The sequence below is a fragment of the Salvelinus namaycush genome, chromosome 8, assembly GCF_016432855.1.
Source record: "Salvelinus namaycush isolate Seneca chromosome 8, SaNama_1.0, whole genome shotgun sequence".
Taxonomy (NCBI): Eukaryota; Metazoa; Chordata; class Actinopteri; order Salmoniformes; family Salmonidae; genus Salvelinus; species Salvelinus namaycush.
Genome location: NC_052314.1, coordinates 26,962,761 through 26,967,308, shown reverse-complemented (window position 1 = coordinate 26,967,308; position 4,548 = coordinate 26,962,761). Strand labels below are relative to the sequence as shown.

The 4,548-nt window shown below is 39.4% G+C and overlaps 1 long non-coding RNA gene and 1 pseudogene across 1 annotated transcript; both read left to right on the top strand.

Annotated features, from left to right (window-relative positions):
• The first annotated feature begins 1,158 nt into the window (after positions 1–1,158).
• On the top strand, positions 1,159–1,790 carry LOC120052087 (annotated as a pseudogene).
• Positions 1,791–1,895: 105 nt separating this feature from the next.
• On the top strand, positions 1,896–4,048 carry LOC120051857. The gene is made up of 5 exons (XR_005477329.1): positions 1,896–2,088; positions 2,243–2,426; positions 2,633–2,792; positions 3,148–3,216; positions 3,305–4,048. It is a non-coding gene; the product is annotated as an uncharacterized LOC120051857 (long non-coding RNA).
• Positions 4,049–4,548: the final 500 nt, after the last annotated feature.

The window sequence follows — 4,548 nt, the reverse complement described above, 5'->3', positions numbered from 1 at the left end:
GAGGAAGAGAGATGGAGCTTCAAGGGATAGCGTCAAAGAGGTGAGAATACAGTGCACAGAGTAAAGATCCACTGCTGCCATTAATCCACGAACTCCAACAGGTGTTAGTCTTTTCTGTAGCGGATGAGGGTCTATTTAAGAGTCAGGTTGGAGGAAAGGCAGATGGTGTAACTCACCAGTCGTTCTGATACAGGTCTATTCTGAATACAAGAAAGCATACAGTATCACTGTGTACTTTGCTAAACTTTAAAGAAACAAAAGAAATAGAAACATACACTTCAAAAAAATCACACAAAATTGTACCTAGTAGTTCAGGGATGACTATTTCCGTTTTAAAATGAACTGGTCATTGAAGTTGTTGCAGCTCCAGTTTCTGTGGACCTTTCGTTGTTGAAGTTGACCCTATTATTAAACAAACCAATTCAGAACAGCATTCTTGGTAGCTGTGAGCAGTCAGAGAGCAGTATATATATTTTGTTGAATTCTAGCGCTAAGAGAAAATCTATAACTTATCGTTGAGCATAGCCGACTAGTACACATTCAAGCCCCAGATGGAGAACTTGATAAAAATTGCTTCTTCTTTTATGGTACTATGACGGTTCGCAAACAAAAGTACTCGATTGTAATACTTGAGTAAAAGTAGAAATGACATTTTATACATAAAATTCCTATTAAGCAAACCAGATGGTATGGTTTTATTTTTTTTCTGGAAAGACAGGGGCATGCTCCAACACTCAGACTTTAGTGAGTCTGCCAGATCAGAGGCAGTAGCGATGACGTGTTATATTAATAGGTACATGAATTGGACCATATTGCTGTCCTGCCTGAGCATTCAAAATGCAACTAGTTCTTTTAGGTGTCAGGGAAAATGTATAGGAGTCAAAGTACATATTTTCTTTAGGAATGTGGTGGAGTAAAAGTTGTCAAAAATATAAATAGGGTACAGATACACCAAAAAACAACTTAGTAGTACTTTAAAGTAGTTTTTCTTAAGTGCTTTACACCACTGGCTGCCACCTACTGTACCACACCACTCAGCTGTGCAGACAAAACAGGACATGTCATTTTTCAGAACGAATAGGAATTCAGATCGTTGCACTATACCCGAACCAGCCCTGACACCCAAGATAAACATTAGTCTCGGCCACAATCTCTAAAATGGCTGAGGCTTGTTCATTATTTGGTGAAGAACAATTCACTTGTTCAATTTGTCTGGATCTACTGAACGAGCCTGTGACCATTCCTTGTGGACACAGTTACTGCATGGGCTGTATTAAGGGACTACTGGAGTCTAAATGACCAGACACGTGTCTACAGCTGTCCTCAGTGTAGACAGATATTCACCACAAGGCCTGCTCTGAACAAAAATACCATGCTTGCAGAGGTAGTGGAAAGACTGAAGAAGACTGAAGAACTCCAAGCTGACCCTTCTCTTCCTAGTTATGCTGAACCAGGGGATATTGTGTGTGATGTCTGTACTGGGAGAAAGCAGAAAGCCATCAAGTCTTGTCTTCTGTGCCTGGCCTCGTACTGTGAAACACACCTCAAGCTTCATGACAAGCTAAACCCAGGAAAAAGACAGGCTTGAGGAAGCCTCCATACAGCTTCAGGAGAAGATCTGCTCCCAGCATGAAAAACTGCTGGAGGTTTACTGCCGTACGGATCAACTTTGTATCTGTTATGAGTGTTTGATGGTTGTACACAAAGGCCATGAAACTGCTGAAAGCACAGAAAAACAGGAAAGCTCTCTGAGACTGCTTCTACATGTTTTGTATGACTTTTTTTTTTAAGTCCTGAATTAAACATTTGAAACTGTAGCCTATGCTTCAGTATCCACACTGATAAAAAAGATAGGACTTAGTCTGAAGTCCACATAGCAAATAAACAGTAGCTAGAGAGTAAACAAAACACCGCCCTAACCTCCCAAGGTTTAAAGCACCATTCCAATGAAATCGCATATAATTTTTACTCATAAGAGTTTTGGATCTACAGAAAGAACTGAAGGATGCTCACAAGAAATTCAAGCAAGTAATCAAGAGGAAAGAGAAGGAGCTATTGCGGTTGAAGCAGGCCATGGAGTCTCTCACAGTGAGTATTGATGAGAGAACTTCAACTTCTGACAACTGAAACTCTTCTCCAACCAATCATCTGATAAGTTCAGTGTTCAGAGCTGTATGAGAGGTCTGTATGAGAAGACTGCTGCTCTCTCACCCACTCTCTATTTGTGTGTGCCTCCCTACAGTACTCAGCAAAGGTAGCTGTTGAAGATAGTGACAAGGTCTTTGATGAAATGATCCGCTCTGTTGAGAAGTGGCACTCTGATGTGAAAAGACTGATCAGATCACAGGAGATTGCTGCTGTGGGCCAGGCTGAGGAGCAGGTTGACCAGTTGCAAAAGGAGATTGCAGAGTTGAGGAGGAGAGATGGTGAGCTTGGGCAGTTGTCAAAAACAAAAGATTCTATTATTTTCCTCCAGGTAATATTGGCACTATCAAGACTCCTGGATACAATGACTCTTCATTAAAATGTTTTTTTTTTGCCAAATTCACACAGAATTCCTCTGGTACTTTGTTTCACTTTGAATTTGTCAGGATCCAACTTGTATATTAAGATTGCCTGTCTGTGTCTATAGAGCTGTCAATCAATCCTAGCCCTCCCTGGATGCGGAGACTCATGCAGCATCAATGTCAGCCAACAAGTGTCTTTTGAAGACGTGAAGAACTCTGTGGCTGAGCAGAAACAGCGATTGGAGGACATCTGCAAAGGGACCTTCGTAAAAATCTCTAAAAAAGGTTTGCAACAAACAAACCAAACTTGTCAAATCCCTTGTTACACTCAAACCATCTCCACTGACCAATCAATAGCTTTCCTTCATTTAATTGAGTAAACCTAATTAAAAAAAAACAAATTAACAGACTTCTGTATACATACCTGAATCTGTATAGAATGGCTAAATTACATTGTTATACTCACTAGGACTATATATCCATTTCCACAGTACAGGATGTTCATATACTGCAGACATCAAAGCCCAGTCCACATGAGCCAATTTTCACCACACAATTACATCAGCACAATCACAGTTTATCTTGAGACTAATGCAACATAACTTACTGTCTTTAGTTCATTATTTCTGTATCCCTCTAGCTCTACCCCAAGTAAAAGAAAAGGTTGTGGAGAGTAAAGTACCAACAACAAGGGAGGAGTTTTTGAAATGTAAGTATGGAAGACAAACAACAGACAGACAGGCAGACAGATCAATAATTTTTGTACGGGTTCATCATATCTGATTTCTTACCATCAGATGCCTGTCAGCTCACATTGGACCTAAACACCGCACATAAAAACCTCCTTCTCTCCAAAGACAACAAAGAGGCTGTATGGAAGGATGTGGCGCTGCCTTATCCTGACCACCCAGAGAGATTTGTAAACAATGCTGTAGTACTGTGTAGAGGCTCTGTCAGGCCGCTGTTACTGGGAAGTTGAATGGAGTGGAGGACAGGTTATTATGGGTGTTGCATATAAAGGGATAAACAGAAAGAAGTGTCCTAGTCATGATCATTTTGATTGGATTTTAAACTTTCATGAACAGACCTGGAGTTTGGATGTGTTTGGTCGCTGTGTTAAACAGACTAAACAACTACCTTTTTGTCCCTCTAAGAAAATAGGGCTCTACTTGGATCACAAGGCTGGATCGCTAACGTTCTATAACATTACTGACACAATGACCCTCCTCTATAGAGTACAAACTACATTCACTCAACCACTCTATCCTGTTTCCTGGATAAAAATACAGTCCAGGATGAAATTGTGCCGCATGAAATAAATGAAAATGATTATTACAAAAATATGATGCTTTTGTGAAAGCAAGGCTAGACAGAACGTGCAGTGTAGCAAACAAGGAAGTTTGAAATCCTCTTTTTACATTGAAAAGAAGTATGGGGGTTTGTCTGTTGGGGATTATAAACGGCACCCACTTCTAACGGCAATCATTTACACCAAATTATACAAATTAAATGCTGTATGAGTAAGAAAGAAGTATACCAATTGCATATAAGAATGAATAAGAAATAAATTAATAGTAATATCTGTGTCAATGTTCTTTAATTCTCAAAAAGCAAAGCTTATATTTGAGAATTTAGGCCTCAGGCTATACAACATTGGTTATAAATCTTCTTATTTATTTATTTAGTATTTATTTATTATAAAACAGATATACTGTACGTTCCAATGTGATACAGAGTTGCTGAGAATTAATAACTTAAGATGTCTCACCAAACTAGACTAGTAGTACATGATGATACAGTAAAATGAAAATGCCCATCACCTCACCTGCACAAATAGTTGAATAGTTGGGGAGGACCGTTGCCTACTGACCCACACTAGAAACGACATGTTTTATTTTAACCTTCATTTAACTAGGCAAGTCAGTTAAGAACAATTTCTTATTTACAATGACAGCCTAGGAACAGCGGGTTAACTGCCTTGTTCTGGGGCAGAACGACAGATTTTTACCTTGTCAGCTCAGGGATTCGATCTAGCAACCTT